The following is a 25738-nucleotide window of genomic DNA, read 5'->3' as shown; positions in this document are numbered from 1 at the left end:
ATCTCCTTCAGCTCAGCTCTGATCTTAGTAATTTCTTGTCTTCTGCTGGGTTTTGAGTTTTTTTGATCTTGCTCCTCTAGCTCTTTCAATTTTGACGATAGGGTGTCAATTTTGGATCTCTCCATTCTCCTCATATGGGCACTTATTGCTATATACTTTCCTCTAGAGACTGCTTTAAATGTGTCCCAGAGGTTCTGGCACGTTGTGTCTTCGTTCTCATTGGTTTCGAAGAACTTCTTTATTTCTGCCTTCATTTCGTTGTTTACCCAGTCAACATTCAAGAGCCAGTTGTTCAGTTTCCATGAAGCTGTGCGGTTCTGGGTCGGTTTCTGAATTCTGAGTTCTAACTTGATTGCACTATGGTCTGAGAGGCTGTTTGTTATGATTTCAGTTGTTTTGCATTTGTTGAGCAGTGCTTTACTTCCAATTATGTGGTCAATTTTTGAGTAGGTGTGATGTGGTGCTGAGAAGAATGTGCATTCTGTGGATTTGGGGTGGAGAGTTCTGTAAATGTCCACCAGGTTTGCTTGTTCCAGGTCTGAGTTCAAGCCCTGGGTATCCTTGTTGATTTTCTGTCTGGTTGATCTGTCTAGTATTGACAGTGGAGTGTTAAAGTCTCCCACTATTATTGTGTGGGAGTCTAAGTCCTTCTGTAAGTCATTAAGAACTTGCCTTATGTATCTGGGTGCTCCTGTGTTGGGTCCATATATGTTTAGGATCGTTAGCTCTTCTTGTTGTATCGATCCTTTTACCATTATGTAATGGCCTTCTTTGTCTCTTTTGATCTTTGTTGCTTTAAAGTCTATTTTATCAGAGATGAGAATTGCAACTCCTGCTTTTTTTTGCTTTCCATTAGCTTGGTAAATCTTCCTCCATCCCTTTATTTTGAGCCTTTGTGTATCCTTGCATGTGAGATGGGTTTCCTGGATAGAGCACACTGATGGGTTTTGGATTTTTATCCAATTTGCCAGTCTGTGTCTTTTGATTGGTGCATTTAGTCCATTTACATTTAGGGTTAATATTGTTATGTGTGAATTTGATACTGCCATTTTGATGCTAAGTGGCTGTTTTGCCTGTTAGTTGTTGTAGATTCTTCATTATGTTGAAGCTCTTTAGCATTCAGTGTGATTTTGGAATGGCTGGTACTGATTGATCCTTTCTATGTGTAGTGCCTCTTTTAGGAGCTCTTGTAAAGCAGGCCTGGTGGTGACAAAATCTCTGAGTACTTGCTTGTTCGCAAAGGATTTTATTCTTCCTTCACTTCTGAAGCTCAGTTTGGCTGGATATGAAATTCTGGGTTGAAAGTTCTTTTCTTTAAGAATGTTGAATATTGGCCCCCACTCTCTTCTGGCTTGTAGTGTTTCTGCTGAGAGATCTGCTGTGAGTCTGATGGGCTTCCCTTTGTGGGTGACCTGACCTTTCTCTCTGGCTGCCCTTAGTATTCTCTCCTTTATTTCAACCCTGTTGAATCTGACGATTATGTGCCTTGGGGTTGCTCTTCTTGCGGAATATCTTTGTGGTGTTCTCTGTATTTCCTGCAATTGAGTGTTGGCTTGTCTTGCTAGGTGGGGGAAATTTTCCTGGATGATGTCCTGAAGAGTATTTTCCAGCTGGGATTCATTCTCTTCGGCCCCTTCTGGTACACCTATCAAACGTAGGTTAGGTCTTTTCACATAGTCCCACATTTCTTGGAGACTTTGTTCATTCCTTTTTGCGCTTTTTTCTCTGATCTTGGTTTCTCGTTTTATTTCATTGAGTTGGTCTTCGACTTCGGATATTCTTTCTTCTGCTTGGTCAATTCGGCTATTGAAACTTGCGTTTGCTTCGCGAAGTTCTCGTATTGTGTTTTTCAGCTCCTTTAATTCATTCATATTCCTCTCTAAGGTATCCATTCTTGTTATCATTTCCTCGAATCTTTTTTCAAATCTTTTTTCAAGGTTCTTAGTTTCTTTGCATTGATTTAATACATGATCTTTTAGCTCACAAAAGTTTCTCATTATCCATCTTCTGAAGTCTAATTCCGTCATTTCGTCACAGTCATTCTCCGTCCAGCTTTGTTCCCTTGCTGGTGAGGAGTTTTGGTCCTTTCTAGGAGGCGATGTGTTCTGGTTTCGGGTGTTTTCCTCCTTTTTGCGGTGGTTTCTTCCCATCTTTGTGGATTTGTCCGCTGGTCGTCTGCGTAGTTGCTGACTTTTCGTTTGGGTCTCTGAGTGGACACCCAGAATGTTGATGATGAAGTATTTCTGTTGCTTGGTTTTCCTTCTACCAGTCTAGCCCCTTCGCTGTACGACTGTTGAGGTCCGCTCCAGACCCTGCTTGTCTGGGTTGCACCTCTAGTAGCCGTGGCACAGCGAGGGATGCTACCAGTTTCTTTTTCTGCTCTCTTTGTCCCAGGATAATGCCTGCCTAATGACAGTCTTTTGGATATAGAGGGGTCAGGGAGCTGCTTGAGGAGACAGTTTGTACTTTATAGGGGTTTAATTGCTGAGCTGTGCACTCTGTTGTTCATTCAGGGCTGTTAGGCTGCTATGTTTGATTCTGCTGCAACACAGCTCATTAAACAACCCTTTTTTTTTCTCAAATGCTCTGTGTTGAGGGGTTTGGGCTTTATTTTTGGATGTCTGATCAGGTGTCCTGCCCAGCTCGAAGGCAGACTAGCCACTGTTTGGCTGCCGAGGCTCCGCCCTGCTGTTGTGTGATTCGCGCTGTTCCTGCCGGCTCTGCTGTGGTCTCCGCCACGCCCTGCGGCGGAGTCTCTTCGTTGTAGCGTGTTGCCTCAGCAACGGCAGGCTGCGTCAGCAGTGGGCGTGTATCTCAGTAGGGACGGGTTGCCTCGGCAACGGCTGGCTGCGTCAGCAGTGGGCGTGTATCTCAGTTGGGGCGGGTTGCCTCGGCAACGGCTGGCTGCGTCAGCAGTGGGCGTGTATCTCAGTTGGGGGAGGTTGCCTCCGTAGTGGTGGACGCCCCTCCCCCACAGAGCGTCTCGGACCGTCTGCCCGGGATAGTTTGAAATCGCGGTTTTGTTCGTCCCACTGGGCATCCCAAACGATCTGTCCCTGCAATCAATCCCCTGGGCTGGGCTACTGTGCAAGTCTCGTTCAGTCTCAAGTCCAGCCCTCTCAAGTCTCAGGCTGCCGGTTCAACAAGGCACCCGGACAAGCGCGCCCTGTGGGGATTGCTGGGTAGGGCCGGCCGCCACCGCCTCGGCTGCCGGCTTCGCCAGGCAGACCTACTGCCTGGCGTCCCGTGTCTTTTTATACTTGGGAGTTTCCCCGTTCTGTGGGCAACAAAGATCAGTCTGGAAATACAGCACTGACTCACCGTTTGTGGATTCAACGCCGGCTCCAATCCTGGGTTGTTCTCACAGCGCCATCTTGAGTCCCCTCCCCTCAATTTTATTTTTCAAGACAGAGTCATGCTGTGTCACCCAGGCTGGAGTGCAGTGGCCTGATCTTGGCTCACTGCAACCTCCACCTCTTGGGTTCAAGTGCTTCTCCTGCCTCAGCCTCCTGAGTAGCTGGGACTGCAGGTGTGTGCCACCACACTCAGCTAATTTTTTGTAGTTTTAGTAGAGATGGGGTTTCGCCATGTTGGTTAGGCTGTTCTCAAACTCCTGACCTCAAGTGATCCTCCCACGTTGGCCTCCCAAAGTGCTGGGATTACAGGCATGAGGCACCATGACTGTCCTGCTTCACTACTTTTTAACAGATGTGTCATATTAGTGTAAGATGATAATAGGGGAAATTGGATGTGGGGTATATGGGAACTCTCTACTATCTTCTCAATTTTTATGCTTAGGTCAAAAATGTTCTAGAAAATAGTCTATTTTTAAAAAGAAAGAAAAATTCTCTTTCCTCTCCTCACTTACATTAGAACAGAGCTGTCATACTCCAGCCCTTTCTGGTACCTGGCATGTTTTAGGGTATAGTAAATAGGAAGTCTGAGGCTCTGGTTTGAAGGGTGCCAAGAGAGGGCAGGTTATTTTCCACCATCTGCATTGCTTTAATGCAGTGATGGTAGAAGGGAGAGAACAAACACTCAGATGTGAACACAGTCAGATTTCAGTGTTAGACCAAGATGTTGGTGGGCTACCTGGAGCAACTGAAGCAGAAGATACCAAGCTGCAGTCACCTTGGTATCAAAAAAGCAGATGGCTTTTTTGTTATATAACACACACACACACACACATACACACACACTCATTCTTTATTCTCGTTGAAAGAGTATGGGGTAGGAAAGAGGATGAATTGCTCTAAATCTTTTCAAATATTTGTTAAATGAATTTCTGATTAGCACACACATTATACATAGTAAGTTTCCAAGGAGCATCTACAAATGTAGCTAAGTTTAACATTCTTTTCCCATGATATTTCTGTATAGGTGTGGCAGTTGGATAGTCATGGAAACAAGCACTAGACTGTGTGTTCTGGTCCTGGGTGCAGTTTGTGTCAAGTGAAAAGATGAATGACTATTTGGCAGGTGGCTTAAGATAAATTACAGCATCTATGCCCCCTTGTACTTAGAAGCATACGATGCAGAATTTCACGAGAAAATTGAGTCTGGAGGAGTGATGCTATTTGATCAATGTCACACAATGGGCAAATGTAGGTGAGAACCCTTCTGTTCCAGGTATAGAAGCAGATCATGTGTTGAACAGACTGATAAAAATGCAAAATATTGGGCCCCACCCCAGACATACTGTATCATAAATTTATATTTTAACAAGTTTCCCTCATGCAGATTCATATGCACCTAAAGTATGAGACACATGCTAATTTAGAAGGTATAATTGTTTCTGCTAGATCATTGTATTATGTGTGATGTTTTGGGCCGTAAGTAATAGGATCAAACAGGAAGAGCACACATAAATAGGACTATTATTATTTCCTACAACATGAAGTTGGGAAAAGGTGTTCTCATGATTGATTTTATCTACAACTAAAATTCGTTATCACCCTTCCATTTCATTATTTTCAACGTTTTGGCTTTATTGCCTCATTGGTACAAAATGGCTGCTACGACTCATATAACTGAGTCTGAAGACAAGACTAATTGGATGGAAGGAGAGTGTAGAAGAAGAAGCCAAAACATTTCTTCATGTTATAACATGTTGCAAAATCTTTCTCAGAAAATATCTCAGGGCATACATTCCCCGTGTCTTCTTGGCCAAGGTTTGGCCACATGGTCATACTCTAGCTGGAAGAGAGATTTAGAAAACCTCACCAGGTTTTACAGCGGGAGTTGGCTACTGCCAGTAAGGAAGACAGGTGGGCAATGCCTGTGTAAGTAACCTACAGTGTCTGCCTCATCATGCTGCCTTAAAGATATCCTGGGTGTAAATAATTATGGAATATGAGAGATCTTCTATGTTATTTTTTGATCCCCCCCCCTTTTTTTTGCACTGGAAAACAGGAATCCTGAGCGTTAAAGGGCTTCCCTATAGTTAGATATTTAGTTAGATCAGAGGATTAGATAGAAGCCAGCACCCATTACTCCTGGTCTGCTACTGTAGCAGTTATGAAGTTACTTTGTAACTACACAATTGTTAACTGTGGAGTCGTGACTGTGTAGTTACAAAGTAGTTAAGTGTAGACAGTTGAGTTACAAAAGTTTTGTAACTAAACGTTATTAACAGCCCACATTCCTTTATCTTTCCCTACTAAAAGTGGTTGGAAAGCTAAAATATTGCTTGATTTGTTGTGGTCATGTGAAAAGCTCTGGCTTAATAGTATGTAGGCAGATGTCTGATGGGAGCTTCTCCGTTTTAATACAAACACAAGACTTCACAAGGAGAAGGCTTTTGGTGCTTCCCCCTTTTTCTGACCTGGAATGTGAATGTGATGACTGAAAAAGCAGTAGCTACATTGCAACCACATACTTGAAAGCCAGGCACTGAAGTTGGTGGTCCTGAAAAGACAGAGGGGAACAGAATCTCATGAAATTGTCAAACCTTTGTAGTGATTTCGTTTGTCAATCTTTGGACTTACATGAGGGGAAAAAAACTTATTTAAGTCAGATTAATTAGATTTATAACTATATGCTATATAACGTAATCTAAACTGGTACAGCTATATCTCAAACATGTCTCTCATGGAAAACCAATTTTCTCAGAATACTTTGTGGAGGGGACTATTGTATTAGAACAAAATTTTTTTTTGGAAACAGAGTCTCACCCTGTCACCCAGAATGGAATGCAGTGGCGCCATCTGGGCTCTGCAACCTCAGTCTCTTGGGTTCAAGCAATTCTGTGCCTCGGCCTCCTGAGTAGCTGACATTACAGGCCCCTGCCACCACATCCAGCTAATTTTTTGTATTTTTAGTAGAGATGGGGTTTCACCATCTTGACCAGGCTGGTCTTGAATTCCTGACATTGTGATCCACCTGCCTTGGCCTCCCAAAGTGCTGGGATTACAGGTCTGAGCCATGGCGCCCAGCCCAGAACAATTTTAATGCAATAGACCCATCTTCAGAAAAATTACTATGATCACTTTTTAAAATTTGCATAACCTACAGATGCAGGAGACAGAGTGGAAGTATGAAGTGGGAAAACTATTCCAGAAGAGTTTTGATGTTCTCATAGCAGGTACATAATTGCATTTCTTTTTCTGTGGAATTTTCTGTCTGACATTCTTATCTTGTTGAGTAATCACTTACTCTAAGCCAAAGCAATGGAATTCCTCCATCTTCAAATAGATCATAAAGTGATGTTGTGAGTAATCTAAGCCTGGGGGGTCCTGTCCACATGTTTTTCTCCCTTGCGTTATTGAGGATGTGTCCTTTTTCTTGTAATATGTGAGACTCCCTTCTGCTTTACTCTTTCCAGGCTCTGTCTTAAAGAGGAGAAGTCTGCCAGGCATGGTGGCTCACACCTGTAATCCTAGCACTCTGGGAGGCTGAGGCAGGCTGATCATCTGAGGTTAGGAATTAGAGACCAGGAGGGCCAACATGGTGAAACCTCATCTCTACTAAAGATTCAAAAATTAGCTGGGTATGTTGGCACAAGCCTGTAGTTCCAGCTACTCAGGAGGCTGAGGCAGGAGAATTGCTTGAGCCTGGGAGGTGAAGGTTGCAGTGAGCCAAGATCGCACCACTGCACGCCAGCCTGGGTAACAAGAGTGAAACTTTGACTCCAAAAAAAGAAAAAGAGAGACAGAGAGAGAAGAAGTCTTTGTCTAGGTGTATGGCCATTGTCTAATCTTGATATTCTCTTCATTTTCTCTCATGCTAGTCTCTGCAGTTCTGCAGAGAGTAGACACAATTATTATTTTCTTCCAAATCCATGTAAGGAACAAACTGAAAACTTTCTAATGAAAGTAGAAGGTCAAGTTTCAGGGAAATGGAATCCCTTTGTTTTAACTAGCAACAGAAATAGGATCTGAGGGACCACTGAACTACTCTTCACTGGAGAGGGAAAAACATTTGGAGCTTAAAGGGAATACATGAAGAAGGCAGTAGGGAGGTAGGATAGGGAGGGGAGAGAAGAGAGAAGCCAATGAGATAATATAATACTTCAGGAGATTATCCCTTTGTAGCAAATTGCATTTTCCAAAAATAATTACAAACATGTTTCCTGTCCCACATTCTCTTTTAACTTTGCCATTCCTCTATCAAGAGGAGATAGCCTATCTCTTATTCTTAAAACTGACTGTGACACTGTGACTTCCTTGACAAGTAATAATGTGGTGAAGGTGACTCCTATGATAAGTTAGAATAGGCAATATGGCTTCTGCCCAGCTCTCCCCCAGGATGCTTGTGTTGGGACTCTGAGCTGCTATGTATGAGGTCTGGCTGTCCTGAAGCACAAATGCTTAGAAAAAAGCCTGTGGAGAAATTATAAAGAGAATGACAGATGCCCCGAGGAGCTCCAGCTGTCTGGTCCTCAAATATTTGAGTCTTCCCAGCCCAGGCATTGGGCATGTGATTGAGGAAGTCTTTGTGATTCCAGCCCCAGCCTCTGTAACTGTATGAGAGAGCCTGAGTGGGAACCACCTGGCTGAAGCCAGCCTCAGTCAACCTGCTAACCAGGAAGTATAATAATGATGATGATGACGATAATAATAATAATAGAAATAAGTGATTGCAGTGGTTTTATATTACTAAATTTTGGGGTGATTTATTTCAGGAAGCCCCCTTTTTACATAGCAATGGATAACTGGAACATACTTCTTGTAATTCTCAAATTTTCTGTAAAATTTCATATACTCAGGAAATGCTTGCTATAAGTGGGTATATATGTAAGGCAGAGACAGAACTACACATATTGCCTTGAAGTTGATGACTATGATTAGGATAGTGTAGAGGTGGCATACTCACATATAGGAATAGAAGGAAGAGGGAACCAAGAAGAAATTTGGTGTGGTTAGGTACAGTGGTGTGGTCAGGTACAGTGCAATCTCAGCACTTTGGGAGGCTAAGGCAGGTCAATCACCTGAAGTTGAGACCAGCCTTATCAACATAGAGAGAAACACTGTTTCTACTAAAAAGTGAAAACAGAAACAAAAACAAACAAAAAAAATTAGCTGGGTGTGGTGGTGCATGCCTGGAATCCCAGCTACTTGGGAGGCTGAGACAGGAGAATCGCTTAAACCCGGGAGGAAGAGGTTGTGGTGAGCCAAGATTGTGCCATTGCACTTCAGCCTAGGCAACAAGAATGAAACTCCATCTCAAAAAAAAAAAAAAAATTTGGTGCAAAAATTGTATGGAAAGTATTATCCTCTTCTAGTCCTTTAGGGGTTGAGCCAAAGGACAAGTTCTGCCTCATCAATATCTGGATTATATTTCATGGCATTGTCTGTGAATTTCAAGTGAGATGTGACATGAGATCTACTTTATGTTTCTCAGTTTATCTCCCTGATTAGAAGCTGCTTTTCCAGGTGTTCTTTTGATTCCTTACAGTACTACATGAGAGCATGACCATTTGAATATCTAGGTCAAGGAGGTAGCCTCTTGAAATGTATTGTTCTGGGGTGATTGAATCAGCTAGTTGAATTTTAATCTCCAAGATGAGGCTAAAGGAAGGGCTTCTTATGTGATAAGCAGGCACCTTCCATATACAGCTATAACTTAATACTTATTTGTTCCTGGTGTTATGCTAAGATATTTAGGTATATCATATCATTTAATCATCAGTGTGACTATAATAAAAGGTTTTAGGTGCTATAATCTATAAGCTATACTCTATAATAGATAACACAAATATAATATATACTGTATACTCTATTAAATATGGCATTATATATTCTTATATATCTCTGCTTTAAATAAACACACATAGAAGTCTGTGAAATTAACTTATTTTTTAGTTTTCCTATTACTTGGATTATTATCCTGTGAAAAGTTTAAATTAAAAATCACACTTAAACATATTTAGAGATATATGCTAAAAGTGCCTTGCTGGTAAAGTATCAATAAGGCTCAAAAATATGTCCTAAATAAAAGTGTGCTCCTCATAGAAGAAGAATTCTGTCTAGAAATAGCACTAGTTGGGATTGGATCTTCCGGAGAAGATACTATAGGTGTTTGATGATGAGGCTCTTAAAGTATGTTTTTTAGAGACATAATCTTCCAGTCACATTAAGACAGTGTAATAAAATGGAGGTATGAATCTTTTCAGACAAGTAGATTTGAGCTTTTTCCTGTCTCTAGTTACTAGGTATGAATACATGAGTAAAATACTCAACCAATCTCCGTTTCATTTAGCCATGTGTATTTAGACATATGTATTAACCATATACCTCATTAAAAGTCTTGGTAAAAACCAGTTACTGTTGCACCAAGCTCATAAAATGGGGAGCAGCACATCTTGAAGGATTCCCACAGATTTAAAATGAGGTAATATGGGAGTATTGCCATGTAGAAGGCACTTCCATCAGTGTCTTTTTTCTTCTGACATATATGTAAAATATTGGCCAGTGACTGCAGCCCCCATGAAATTCTACATAAAATTCACATTTACTGAAGGTAGTAGCACTTACAGGTATTTTGCAGGGGCTGGATCTTAGCTTGTCAAGGCCAGAATCACTATGACTCATTTCTGGCTTTTAAAATGGGAGACTTCAGCTGAGATATCTTTGGCTACTGTAACATTTCTTCAGTAGGGACTCTGTGAAGCAGGTCATGTAGGATGAGTTAGTTTATGAATTGTATCCTGAGGTAGATTGCAGTCATGGCAGCAGGACTTCTCTCTATGAGGAACTGGGGTCATCAGTGCAATCCACGTTCCTTGGCGTGTGGTTTTACAGTTTTGCCCACTGAGAAGGCAAGTGTATTTGTCTGTTCCTCCATTCTGAATTCAGCCATGTGACTTGCCTTAGGAGAGTGGGATATTAGCAGAACTGATTCAAGCAGTGGCTTTAAAAAGCCTGTGTACAGTCTGCCCCTTTGAATCCCTGCCATAGCTATGAGAAGGATATACCCAGGCCAGTCTGTTGGTTTCAGGAGGGGGATTAGAAACACAATAAGCAGAGCTATTCTCAGCCAAGGTCTGCTTATGTCAGTCAACTCCCAGGCTTTGCAAAGACTCAAGAAATAATACACAATTCTTCTGTTAAGCTATTGAATTTTTAGATGGTGTCTTAAATAGCAGTATCTAATATATACGATCCCTCTTCATTTTATAAATGTATTCCAGTTTGGATGACATATAGTCACACTAGATATGAAAGACTCTCTCATACCTAAAGGTCAAAATCCTTGACCTTTCTGCTAGCATCTTCTGGTTCCTTAGCAGAGTATCTTCAGATATGACTTAAAACTAAGCATGACGTTTGGTCACTCTTTACTAACTCATTCATGCTTGGTCTCCATCGATTCTCAAGGCCGTGAAAGAGAACAAAATTTATGGAGGTGATAATTGTATCTAATGAATTTTTCAGATGAAATTTCCCAGGAGGGTAATTGGAAATATTAATAGAAGGGACATTTTTACTTGAAAACCACCAGTATTTGTGTATCTGGGAGCTTTTGCCTAACTGTAGTGAAGCCAATCAATAGAGAATAGTTCTTAAGGACTCTTATCAAGTATACTGATTTGTCATCAGTTTCTCCAATATATCATTCATCATTTTAGTGTTTATGGTTTAGGGAAAGCTAGCAGAGCACAAGCAGATGTGGTCATTCTTTTCTGCATAGCATCTTCTTTCTTCATAGGAATTTTCTCCCTTAACTCTTTTATATAAATAAAATATTTTCAGGAGGCGTAAAGGAACATTTGGAAGGCAATTACAGATACACTCTAGAAGTGAATTGATAGTGCATTTTACTGGTAGAAAATAGCCAGGTCAATTTCCTCCCAATATTTTGAGCTGATGTGAGTTGCATTCTGTTTTGACGAGCAGATTTTTTTTTCAGGGTTTGTTCCGAGTCACTGGAGACATACTCAGTTTCAGGGAACTGTTAAAAGTTATAAGCAAATTCGACAACTTGCTTTCTTGTATTCTGATCATTAGTGTACCTTCAAATGGGGATGAAGTATGTGTTATTAATCCCCTACCACTATTTATGACATACCCACACATTGCTGAGTGCTGCCTGAATTACATTAATTTATATAATTACACCTTTATGTAAAAGGTGCATTGCTGAAGGCATAAGTAGATTTTTTTTTTTTAATGAAACTGAGGAACAAAAAAGTCCTGAAAATATTTGGGTTATTTCTTAAAGTATTGTAGAACCACCACTAGAAGCCACAAGAAATGCTCTTCAGTGACATATGGTATGATTTTAGTTGGTAGCTGGATGACACATTAAATAACATTATCTCCTAAATTGTGTTCCCTGATTATGTTAAGCAGGAAGTTTCAGATTGATGCTAGTGTTTGTTTACCACTTCTGGAATGCTTGTTAATCTCTATTTTCACCAAAATGAGAGAGAACATCATCTAGCTAGGATCTAATGTAATTGTTTAATTTATATTTATTTCTATGAATGTCTTATTTGTGGCAGGTAATAATGGCAATTTCTTATAGCTGCCAACTTTGAAAAAGCAGTAGTCATAAAGATGGCACAAGTGAAGGTAGTGACTAAAAATTTGGAAATGACTACTCTAGTCTCACGTAGACGAAGAGTTTGCTGCCAGTAAGGGGAAAAAAATGTGGTCATTTTTCATGACAATACAGCCTATGGAGGAAACTTAAAGTGACATTAATATTTATAATAAGTAATCATTCATACTAATGGTAAAAAAGAAGATCATCTGTTTCTGAAATTTTGCATAATTTATATGTGTCTTTACACAAGGGAATCAGTATAACATGCTGGAAATCGTATAAATTTCTATACTTGAACTATCCTGGATTTGAATCACAGCTCTATCAATATGTAACAGGAGCAGGTGGATTAATTTCTCCAGGCTTTAATTTTATCATTCAAAGTGTATGAGAATGCTATCAAACTCACTGTTGTGGAGATTAAATAAAGTAACATAAATAAGTCCCTATTATGGGCCCTTGTTGAAAGCCTGAGCTGGCCTCCAGTAACTTGCAGCTCTCTGGCTTTGGAGTGTAGCTTCATGTGGTTGGGGCATTTTGATATTCTTAGAGTCTTTTCTTTCTTTCTTTTTAAAAAAATTATACTTTAAGTTCTGGGATACATGTGCAGAACGTGCAGGTTTGTTACATAGGTATACATGTGCCATGTGGTTTGCTGCAGCCATCAACTCGGCATCTACATTAGGTATTTCTCCTAATGCTATCCCTCTCCTAGCCCCCAACCCCTGGACAGGCATGGAATGTTTCTAATTGGTTTTCTGTTCCTGTGTTAGTTTGCCGAGAATGGTTTCCACCTTCATCCATGTCCCTGCAAAGGACATGAACTCATCCTTTTTATGGCTGCATAATATTCCATGGTATATATGTGCCATGTTTTCTGTTTTTCCACCACAGAAAGCATTGTCGAAGTAACCGCTGAGCTAAAGCCGGCCCACCACATTTTCTTTATATGGTCTATCATTGATGGACATTTGGCTTGGTTCCAAGAATTGCTATTGTGAATAGCACTGCAATAAACATATGTGTGCATGTGTCTTTATAGTAGAACGATTTATAATCCTTTGGGTATATAGCCAGTAATGAGATTGCTGGGTCAAATGGTATTTCCAATTCTACATCCTTGAGGAATTGCCACACTGTCTTCCACAATGGTTGAACTAACTGAAACTCCCACCAACAGTGTAAAAGCATTCTTATTTCTCCATATCCTCTCCAGCATCTGTTGTATCCTGACTTTTTAATGATTGCCATTCTAACTGGCATGAGTTGGTATCTCACTGTGATTTTGATTTGCATTTCTCTAATGATCAGTGATGATAAGCTTTTTTTCATTATGTTTGTTGGCCACATAAAGATCTTTTGAGAAGTGTCTGTTCATATCCTTTGCCCACTTTTTGATGGGGTTATTTTTTTCTTGTAAATTTGTTTAAGTTATTTGTAGATTCCAGATATTAGCCCTTTGTCAGTTGGATACATTTTAAATATTTGCTCTTATTCTGTAGGTTGCCTGCTCACTCTAATGATAATTTCTTTTGCTGTGTAGAAGCTCTTTAGTTTAATTAGATCCCATTTGTCAATTTTGGATTTTGTTGAAATTGCTTTTGGTGTTTTAGTCATGAATTCATTGCCCATGCCTATGTCCTGAATGGTATTGCCTAGGTTTTCTTCCAGAGTTTTTATGGTTTTAGGTCTTACTTTTAAGTCTTTAATCCATCTTGAGTTACTTTTTGTGTAAAGTATAAGGAAGGGGTTCCATTTCAGTTTTCGGCATATGGCTAGCTAGTTTTCCCAACACCATTTATTAAATAGGGAATCCTTTCCCCATTGCTTGTTTTTGTCAGATTTGTCAATGATCAGATATTGTAGATGTGTGGCATTATTTCTGAGGCCTCTGTGCTGTTCCAGTGATCTATATCTGTTTTGGTAACAGTACCATGCTGTTTTGGTTACTGTGGCCTTGCGGTATAATGTGAAGTCAGGTAGTGTGATGCCTACAGCTTTGTTCTTCTTGCTTAGGATTGTCTTGGATATATGGGCTCTTTTTTGGGTTCCAGATGAAATTTAAAGTAGATTTTTTTCTAATGCTGTGAAGAAAGCCAATGGTAGCTTGATGGGAATAGCATTGGATCTATAAATTACTTTGGGCAGTATGGCCATTTTCACAATATTGATTCTTCCTGTCCATGAGCATGGAATGTTTTTCTGTTAGTGTCCTCTCTTATTTTCTTGAGCAATGGTCTGCAGTTCTCCTTGAAGAGGTCCTTCACATCCCTTGTAAGTTGTATTCCTGGGTATTTTATTCTCTTTTTTTGCAATTGTGAATGGGAGTTCACTCATGACTTGGCTCTCTGTTTGTCTATTATTGGTATACAGAAACGCCTGTGATTTTTGCACATTGATTTTCTATCCTGAGACTGTGCTGAAGTTGCTTATCAGCTTAAGGAGTTTTTGGGCTGAGATGATGGGGTTTTCTAAATATTTAATCATATCATCTATACACAGAGACAATTTGACTTCCTCTCTTCCTGTTTGAATACACTTTACTGCTTTCTCTTGCCTGATCGCCCTGGCCAGAACTTCCAATACTATGTTGAATACGAATGGTGAGAGGGGGCATCCTTGTCTTGTGCTGGTTTTCAAAGGGAATGCTTCCAGCTTTTGCCCATTCAGAATGATATTGGCTGTGGGTTTGTCATAAATAGTTCTTATTATTTTGAGATACGTTCCATCAGTACCTAATTTATTGAGAGTTTTTAACATGAAAAGGTGTTGAATTTTATCAAAGGCCTTTTCTGCATCTATTGAGATAATCACATGGTCTTTGTCACTGGCTCTGTTTATGTGATGGATTACATTTATTGATTTCCATATGTTGAACCAGTTTTGCATTCCAGGGATGAAGCTGACTTGATCATGGTGGATCTGCTTTTTGATGTGCTCCTGGATTTAGTTTTCCAGTAGTATATATATATACATATACGTGTATGTAAATATATATATATACGTATATATATATATTAATTATTGCATTTTAGGTTTTGGGGTACATGTGAAGAACATGCAAGATTGATGCATAGGTACATACATGGCGATGTGGTTTGCTGCCTTCCTCCCCATCACCTGTATCTGGCATTTCTCCCCAGAATGTTCAGGTTGATGTTTCTCAGGAATATTGGCCTGAATTTCTGTTGCTGTTGTTGTGTCTCTGCCAGGTTTTGGTATTAGGATGACGCTGATCTCATAAAATGAGTTAGGGAGGAGTCCCTCTTTTTCTGTAGTTTGGAATAGTTTCAGAAGGAATGGTACCAGCTCCTGTTTGTATTTCTGGTAGACATTGGCTGTGAACCTGTCTGGTCCTGGGCCTTTTTTTTTTGGTTGGTAGGCTGTTATTACTGCCTCAGTTTTAGAACTTGTTATTAGTCTATTCAAGGATTTGACTTATTCCTGGTTTAGTCTTGGGAGGCTGAAGGTGTCCAGGAATTTGTCCATTTCTTCTAGATTTTTTAGTTTATTTGCATAGAAGTGTTTATGGTATTCTCTGATGGTAGTTTGTATTTCTGTGGGATCAGTGGTGATATCTCCTTTATCATTTTTTATTGTGTATATTTGATTGTTCTCTCTTTTCTTCTTTATTAGTCTGGCTAATAGTCTATTTCGTTAATCTTTTCAAAAATCAGATCCTGGATTCACTGATTTTTTTGAAGGGTTTTTTTTTTTTGTGTCTCTGTCTCTTTCAGTTCTGCTCTGATCTTAATTATTTCTTGTTCTCTGCTAGCTTTTGAATGTGTTTGCTTTTGCTTCTCCAGTTCTTTTAATTGTGATGTTAGGGTGTTAATTTTATATTTTTCCAGCTTTCCCTTGTGGGCATTTGGTGCTATAAATTTCCTTCTACATACTGCTTTATCTGTGTCTCAGAGATTCTTGTATGTTGTGTCTTTGTTATCACTGATTTCAAAGAACTTATTTATTTCTGCCTTAATTTTGTTATTTACTCAGTAGTCATTCAGGAGCAGGTTGTTCAGTTTCCATGTAGTTTTACGATTTTGATTAAGTTTCTTAATCCTGAGTTCTAATTAGATTACACTGTGGTGTGAGAGACTTTTTTAAAATGATTTTTAGTCTTTGGAATTTGCTGAGGAGTGTTTTACTTCCAATTATGTGGTCAATTTTAGAATAAGTATAATGTGGTGCTGAGAAGAATGTATATTCTGTTGATTTGGGGTGGAGAGTTCCATTAAGGCAGCCAGAAAGAAAGATTGGGTTACCCACAAAGGGAAGCCCATCAGACTAATAGCGAATCTCTCTGCAAAAATCCTACAAGCCAGAAGAGAGTGGAAAACAGTATTCAACATTCTTAAAGAACAGAATTTTCAACCTGGAATTACATATCCAGCCAAATTAAGCTTCATAAGCAAAGGAGAAATAAAATCCTTTACACACAAGCAAATTCTGAGAGGTTTTGTCACCACCATGCCTGCCATACAAGAGCTCCTGGAAGAAGGACTAAATATGGAAAGGATAAATTGGTACCAGCTACTGCAAAACCATATGAAATTGTAAAGACCATTGAGTTTATGAAGAAACTGCATTAACTAACGGGCAACACAACCAGCTAGCATCAAGCAAATCTGTGAATGAGAAAATGTAGTTTGGTAATGTAAACCTGTGTTTCTCAGGCAGGTGCTTCTCCTTTTTCCCTGCCAGCTGCTGCTTGGGATTCCAGTGGAAATGGGTGAAATAGGAATGAAGTCAGTGGGAGAAGATTAAGAGGACAGGATGGTTCTTACTTGAGTGGCACCTCTATCAGCTTTGTGCTCTTGGGTCAAGTCCATGTTTATTTTATTTTATTTTGAGACAGGGTCTTGCTGTGTTACTTAAGCTGGAGTGCCGTGGCACCATCATGGCTCACTGCAGCCTTAAACACTTGGGCTTGAACGATCCTCCTGCATCAGCCTCTCAAGTAGCTGGGACTATAGCATATGCCACTGTTTGGCTAATCTCTTAGGTTTTCTTTTTAAGAGACAGAGTTTCCCAGGCTGGTCTCAAAACTCTAATCTCTAGTGAAATGTTTAAAACTAACACTTTCATTAGCTCATTGGAGGTTTTAAATTTTTTTTCTGTTTGTTTTTAGTTTTCTGCTGGGTTCTACTTTTTCATAGTTACCTAGACTGGGATGGATACATCTCTATTACAGATAATTTTATGGGATTGCTTCCTCAGGAATGGGTTAATTTGCCTCCATATTTTTGCTACTGGGGATCCTGACCCCTGAGAAGGCTCTATTGGAAAAAGTCTTAGTACTCTATGTTTTGTCTCTCTTTCACTATCTGGTCCTATTCTTGATACAGGAAGAATTTATGCATCCCTTGCCCCACTGAATTCTGAGAGCTCTAAGAATCCCAAGCTTATAGCCTTCTCTTCATAACACTAATGCAGCTAGCTAAATGTGTTCTCACTGGATACATTTTCCTTAGGGAAGAGGGGAAATCTAATTCTTCAGCTGGAAAATACTGCACTATACACCCTCCCCCCGCAGGGCGTGGTAAAATCACAGGACAGTAACAATTCTCTGTAAAGAAATCTCTTTGCAAGTCTCTTTCTTCCATATTCTAACGCCTTGATTTGGCCAAGAGGTCCATAAATTATAGAACAGTTTCTCAGAATTCTTTTATAAATTCTTCAATTGCTAATTTGACAACTTGCTTTGTAGTTTCACATTTATTGAAACATGGGTGCCTAGTTGAAATTTCAATTTTGTAGTCTGTTTGAGTTCAATCTACCCACCAAAAAAGCATTTCCTCACATGTAGCTAAATTATTTCACTCAGAATCAACTCATCTAAATCTAACACAATTCAACTGAATCTAATTTTAACTTTATTCTAGGCATCTGTGATAACACTGGTGCTACAAATACAAAACTGTGTAAGTCCTCACATCAAGGTGGTTTGCAGGTCTAACAGGGAAAACAGTCATGTAAAAAAACAGTATCAACAAAGAAGAGTTTGCACAGAAAAAAAAGTTGTGTAATCCTTTCTATGATAAGAAATGGAGGAAATATTGAGATTTGAATGTGAAAGAATTTACCAGGTGAAAATGTGAGATGATGGGAAAGTTACTCAGTAACCCCGAGCCTCAGTCTAGAGATTTGTAAAAATATCAGTACCTAACTGAGAAGACTCTGTGAGGGTTACCTAGTTTGTACAACATGGCTTGGCACAATCATAGTTTGTGAGGCTCTAACATGTAGTTCACTGTGCAAATAAAACAACTTCTTCAAGGCGTTATGTTTTATTTTGAAAATTTATGCAAATATATAGATAATATATACGCTCGTTGCAAAATAAAATAAAGTTTTAAATTACTTTTAAAAGAAAAAGTTAATTAAGCAAGTGATTTACCAATCTATCCTCCCAGCTTGGAAACATTTAGAAGTTGATGGATGGGGTTAAAGTCTCCCTCGACTGCCACCTGTAATCCCAGGCTTCACTTGACTTCCCACAAGTAATTACTACTTTTTATTTGTAGTTTTTCCTTACAGATTTGAATTCATTTATATATGCTGGGAAATTATACTGTTCTGGACTTAATGTTTGTGTCTCCCAGCTCCCCCCTCCCCAAGTTCATATGTTGAACTCCTAACCTCCAAAATGTTAGTATTAGGAGGTAGGGCCTTTGGGAGATAATTTAAATCATGAGGGTGGAACCCTCATTAGTGATATTAGCGTGCTTATAAAAGAGATCCCAGCAAGCACTGTAGCCATCTTCCTCCCGCGTGAAGCGTTGAGGAGCGAGGGTCTGCAGTGTGGAAGAAGGCAGTTACCAGAGCCTGACCACACTGGCAACTTGATCTCAGACTCCCAGGCCTTAGAGGGGTAAGAAATACATTTCTGCTTTTTGTGTCAGTCTGCAGTACTCTGTTTTAGCAGCAAGGAACTAAGACAGATATAGTGTTTTGTGTTTCAAAAATAAATATTATTTTATTATACATAATTCTGCACCTTGCCTTCAACTAAAAATGACTTTTTTGAGATTTATACATATTAATACAGATAGATGAGTTCATTCCTTTAAATTACTTCTTAGGAGTCAAACTGATAGTTTGAGAAGATGAACTACATTTATCTTGTGGCTTTGAATGTTCCAGGAATGCTGCTGCCTACCTTGGGCTCATATTAGCTTAATTAGAAACCAGTGTGTGGAATTTAGATCTATTCCTGAGCTAGTGGGAATCTGCTTGTCCATGTTTTGCTAATCACTCATCTTTATTAGCACTAGGTACCACTCTTCTAGGTATGGTATGTGTATTCATTACTACTCTATGCAGTAGCTACTGTAATTTTACACTGTAATTACAGAAGAGAAAATGGAGTGTGCAGAATTTAGTTCTCTATGGTCATTTAGGCATTAAATGGCAAAGACAGGGACCTTGCCTATGCAGTCTGATTCCAGAGTCTGAGTTCTTAACCACTTCACAAAACTACCTGGGGAAATATGTGTGATGGATTTAAGAGTTCCAGTTAATTTCTCTGTGTTCCACAAGGCAATGAGATATCCAATGAGACATATGCTCTTAATGCTGAGTTTGAACCAGGCACCTGCAGCCAAGCAGTATTTTCAATGACCCATGTTATGAGAGGCTCCACTCCTTTCTGAGGTTGTGCCTTAGCTTATTTACAGATTACATGTCTGCTAACTTATCAGGTGAACTGAAACAGGAGAGATGGGTAATGTCTGCCCAGTGGATGATGTGAAACATGCAATAAGGTGCCAAAATCCACAGCTAAGCAGCTCAATCTGCACAATTGTTCCAAAAAGTTGGGGGAGCAGTGAGAAGTCAATTTTCATGAAGGGATGATGCTAAGAAGGCCTTCAGTGTCTGCTGCTTTCCCCTCTCATGTGGCCCTGGGAGGATGGTGCCAGGCTGTGGACAGGTTTTCAGCTGCTGCTGCTCCCCGGGAACAAGGGTGAAATGACACCAATTAAAAGGTGTGGCAACGTGAATGCCATTTGTCCTGCCATTTGCTTTTTCTCCAGTGTGATTGTGAGCTTTGACACCTGTGTGGGAGAGGGAGGCAAGCTTTTAATTAGGTTCTTTCACTGACTAACACAGAACTTGAGTATCAGAATGTTGGATTGAGTCAGCTGTGACTTTCTTTTTCTTCTTGTACTCTTTAAATGCAAAGTAACTTTAAATTCTTTTGCTGCATTCTTTTCTTTCATTTGGTAGTACATGTTCAGTGTCCAAACAAGTGTAGCAGGGTGAAAAATAGCATTGCTTAAAGAGCTGGCAGCAAAGTTTTTCTTAGGGAAAGAACAATATTAATTTAGGCAAGTGCCTGATAAAACACTTAAGATGTAGAAGATGAAGGCTAGAGGAAAGGACTAAGAAGTATAGTATAATGAAGGAAAGGGCTCTTGTGTAAATATATCGTCCTAGGATACAAACAGGAATTTGAGAAAGGACAGAAGTGGAGAGAGGTAATCTGGGGGGAGGCTAGGATGAAAGGAAGACAGTGGCTAACAAGCACAAAGGTTTTTAAGGACTGAGAAGTTTACGGTCCAATTTTAATCCCCCCTTGTCCTCCTTTTCTCTCTCATAATTTAAACAGGCAGCACTGGCCCTCAGGCTGTGTCCAATATACAAACCATCACAGGATGGATTTGGAGTAACATTAAGGAAAGGGGACTGGGTTCCCAGTCTGGGCAAACTTGGAACAAAAAGATGTGAGTAGACTATTCACAGGAGGGAAGGTAAAATTGAGACCAAGGATAAAACAAGAGTGGGAATTTATTTTACAGAAGATGCTCCATGTTCCACAAGATCTGTGACACAAGTCTTGAGTCAATTTCCTTTAAACTTTGAAGAGTTGCCTCAGCAGACACTTGAGTGACACAAAGAAAAAGACTAACCTAAAACCGGCAGGGAGTTCTCATTGGCAAACACAGAAAACCTTATAATTAAACAGCCTACTAGGTTTTAGGTCAAAGCAGATATTTCACCATTTCACATTCTCTCCTTATTTTCATGATAATGTGTAATTTGGGGATGCTTCAATCAGTTAAAATACAAGATGCTGAGGACAGAACTCAGGCTCTGGGTCAGAAACGTGGGTTGGAAAACTCTACTATCTGTAAACCATTCGTACATTATTTTGCCTCTATGGTGGTTATTTTTTTACGGAACAAGTAATTTGTAATTTTTAAGTTGGATTGTTGCCTGTTTACTCAGTAAGAACAGGATGCAAAGCCCATGAAAGAGTGACAGTGGCTGTTGTGTTATTATTGCATCCCTAATGCCACCCCATCAAGGATACTCCAGGATGAATATGTTGAGTGCATACTTCAACTTTTTTGACCTTCTGTTTATAAATTTGAAAAGAATGAGAATGGGCATAATATCACTCTTACTACAGGTTGCTGTGAGAATCAGACAACCCAGGTGATGAGACTTGGTACAGAATCTAGACTCACAGTAAATTTGAATGTTCTTTGCCTTCCAAAGTCATAATTTGTTTGCTTCCTGGAATAAGTGAGGCCACTCTTCTCTATGACCATACTCTATGATCTTTGCTACCCTGCCACAATACATCCTTGGTTATATAAAGATCTTAGAGAAAAAGAACATAGGAAGCTCAATATAGATCTGCCAGGAATACTAGAAAAAGCATCAGGCATGTGCCCTTCAAGTAGGACAGATCCATGACATCAACTGCAGTGACCAAAGCTGGCCTATACTCCTGTCCATCTACCAAGCTTAGAAAAAGGTGTGAGTTTGGCCTTTGAAGCCTGAGGGATATTTTCTGCATGATTTTTCCATGAGAAGATCTGTGAATGAATGGTATTATTTTGTTAATTGATAGTTAGCAAAGGAAAGAACAGTTATCAAACCCATAGCAGAAATTAAAGATAAAGGATGGAAGAAAGGATCTTGCTCTTGGAAAGACCAAGAATGAGGCTACCTGTAGGAGAAATTAGAGCAAACAATTCAGACCCATCACAAAAAAATAATAAAATGGGAAAAGAAAGACATCAAAAAATACAAAAGTGACTAAGAGGAGAGGGGGCTCCCTGTTTGGACATGGATGGCTTTTGAACTGCAGGTCCCGATTTCAGATTTACATAAAGGCAGGTGTCACCACCTCAGAGAGATAACAGGAGAAGCAGGCTGGATCTATTTGCAGAGTTTAAAGACCAGGAGACCCAAGAAATCTGGCTGCTGGGCAGTGTGAAGGGAGAGGTTTGCTTAGGGTTTCATGTGAGAGAGTCAAATGATTCCAGAGAGTCTGTCCGTCAGTAAGTCACTTCAACAGATTTTGCGGTTGCCTAACCTGACCTTTTTAGGTGCTCATTAAAAATATTTTAGGATCGGCACTACAAGTTACAGCAACCGTAGATACATTATTCATGACTGACCACAGACCCAGGCAACTTGGATTCTAGGTTTGGCTCTGTGTTTACTATATTCTGGGACTCAGAAAAAATCATAAACCCTCTCTGATTTATCATTTTCTCATGTCTAAAGTAAAATACTACCGAAGAAATACTTTTCACATTTCTCACAATCTTAAGATTTTCATTTTAGCCCCTTCAATTGTAGGGTTCCTCCCCTTCTTTGGGGTTTCCACATTCCTGCTGTGGTTTGAGGGCTGGCTACAGGAGGTTATTGGAAGTGGACTGTCATATGTGACATCGCATGTCACTCATGATCACAAATCTTTGCAGAAGTGATGCACACTAACAAACTTAAGTCCTCGGTGGGCACTCATGGGGAGGCCAACTGTACCTCCCAGTTGGCAAAGGCCCCTCAACCTGGGCGATAAATATTCACCACCATCTGGACCTTGATAGTTGGAGATGAAACATCATTCTTAGGTAGCTCCCTGACATTTGGACAATGCAGTGAACCTGATGAGTTCCACTCACCAGGGTCTTCCTACGTAGCTGACCTCTCCTGCTATGAAAACTTCCTTAGGAGCTTCTTCCTTCTTGCCCAATAAAGCTTGATAACTTATTTAATTCAGGCCCACAACCATTATAGCTCAAAAACATGTTCTGTTCTCAGAGGGTGGTACAGGCTTAATTCTCAAATCTTTCTTTGCAGTGTCGGTAAACATGAGCCTTCTATTCTGTAAGGAAAAGGAAGAAGGCAAAACAGTTAAGTTTTTGCATTAAAGCTGTCTGAACTAACAATCTAGATGCTAGATGGGATCATCTCTGAAGTCTCAGATGAAACATACTATAAATTTGAAGCCAAGCGCAACAGAAGGTTGCTTTTTCTTGCTGGCATTGCTAATTATGGTGAGAAAAACCTTAGCCTCTTTAGGACTTGTAAGTATTAAAACTTTAGACTCCAAGTACATAAAGGAATGAATGGTAGCATGTAACCCAAATCTTTGTGATCATGGTTTAGTGGATTTATGATACCAAACTGCTATGTGCCACTAATTAGAATGATGGTCTTGGAAAAGCCAGTCTGTACATGTGTTGCTTATGAATTTGATGGTTACCTATCTTAATTAGCATGCTGATTCCTTACTTTTAAAGGTCCCAGGAATTGTTGGAAGGGGTTTATATGGGCAAGTGAGTTAGGGAAAAATGACAGAGAAACCATAATCAATAACTTCACACTCTGAAAGTCATAAGCAAACATCTGAGACCTTCCCTCTATAGAGACTGACCTTTTCCTTTATAGCTCAGTTTGTTTAATCTGGTTTCACAGTGCTGCCTGAATCATGACAAGTATTGCCATTCTGAATTTGTTCAGTCAACTGAAATAATCTATAAACATCTGTGGGCCATTCCTCGATGTGGAGAGGATAGAATATAGGATGCAGTCTTTGATTCAGTGCTTCATGCCTGACTTGAAGAGAGCTTAGCTTTTCACTCATTCATTTAAAAAATTTCATGGACTCATTAATCCATGCATATCCATCTGTCGTGTACTGGGCATTAATTATGTATCAGGCACTCAGATAGGCAACAAAAGAGTCTTAGATATTTCTATCTGGAAATAAAAGGCAGGAAGCAAGAGAGGGACACATTTTTCATTTCATTGTCAGGTGGTGGTGAGCCATCAAGGGTGTATGCATTTGCAGCAGAGTTTACTGAGGGGAAGTGGCTGCTGTAAACAATCATCTGAAACTAGGCTGCCCTTTTCGCTACTGTGGGACATGAAAGAGTCTTCATGCTGTTCCTGGGAAGAGGCAGGAGCCTCCAGGGAGCAAGGAGTACTCCCCAGTTTTTCTTTGTATTCTAGGCTTATAGAAAGCACCATTTAGGCCTCCTCATGGAGCACAATCTCTCCAGGCTCCCCTCTGCTACTATCCTCTTACTGCATATTCTTAAGGAAATTAGATGAAGCTCTACAGTAATACAAAGTTGATTAACAATCTAAGCACACACTCCCTCCAAGGGAGGCACTCAGATGAAACTACCTAAATGTGCCTGCCTAAAATCAAAGCAATTAACCTAGAAAGTTACACACCCAGGACTTCAATCTCTGAGCTATTTTCATCCACCAAAGGAGTTTATGAAATTAACATTTTTATCTGGGATATTGTCCATTCTTATTTCTTTTCCCCAAAAGTCACATAGTTCTTTACTGGCCTGGTGGGATAGGTCTTGATGGCTATATTTATGACCTTCTCAAATGGATATTTTGTGAGAAGTCTTACAAAAATTTCAAGGAATGAGCAAACTCAAGCTCTCATGTTCAGCAAAAGCTCATCTACCTCGTATGAAAAATGGAAAGAGAACCTCACTGGACTGTTGCACAGAGAATAAGATAATGTGAAGCTGATACAAAAAGGCTTGGCTCATAGGCAGTCCTCAATAGCTATTACTGCCTCCCTTCTATTTGTTTGAAGAAAATGCCAACCTCCTTTCAGTTCTGGGAAGGGCCTGTTATGGGTGCCTTAACTCATCTTGGGAGGAATGCTTATTAGACATTCAGCTGAAGAGTGTAAGGAGGGAGAAAGGTGACTAAAAAGGAAGTAGACTTTGCTGGATGATGCTGAGCTTGCTGGGGCAAATGGGTACATTGCAGAAAAAAACATCACTTGGCACTCATGCTTTCCTAGGAGTGAGAGAGCACTGCTGGTTTACTTACCCCTTCCTGGCTAGCGGAAGTATGTTCCAGGCTCCTGGGATGTCCAGGATGTTGAAACCAGAGAAGTAGGGGCCAGGTTTGAACAGAAGGGCTTTCTTCCTAGGGAACTGTCTTCTGTAAGAAGGAGCCCTGGTGTTCCTCTATATGTTGTGGACATTGTCATTTCCCCTACCTGCATCACCATCATTTATTGGACTTTGGGACAGTCTAAGCTTTCTCGATGAAGTCAGTGGTTTTCAGAAAGTCAGTAGGTTTTTTTGGTTTTGTTTCGTTTAGAAAAAAAGTTGGAAAAATCACTTGGGATCCTTAATATGCATATTAGGACTTTTTTTCCTTATGCTTGAATGTCACTCAAGCCTCAGTTTTAATTCAAGGCTTTCCAATATTGGGCAGCAATCAACGTTCCCATCTTATCCTCCATTGATTCTCTAGCTTCCCAGCTGCCCAGTGAAACTGGACCAGTCTCATTTGCTGAATCTTTTCTTTTCTCTAGCCTTTTTGTACTTCATAAATCCCATTTGAAATGCTGTCCCTTAGACATCTTGCCAGTTGAATTCCTGCAAGTATGTCAAGGCATAACTCAAATGCCATTTCCTCAGCCAAGCTTTCTGCCCTAATATAGAATGATATTTATAATGAT

This window comes from Callithrix jacchus, chromosome 17 (genome assembly GCF_049354715.1).
Source record: "Callithrix jacchus isolate 240 chromosome 17, calJac240_pri, whole genome shotgun sequence".
NCBI lineage: Eukaryota > Metazoa > Chordata > Mammalia > Primates > Cebidae > Callithrix > Callithrix jacchus.
This window is presented reverse-complemented; position numbering follows the sequence as displayed.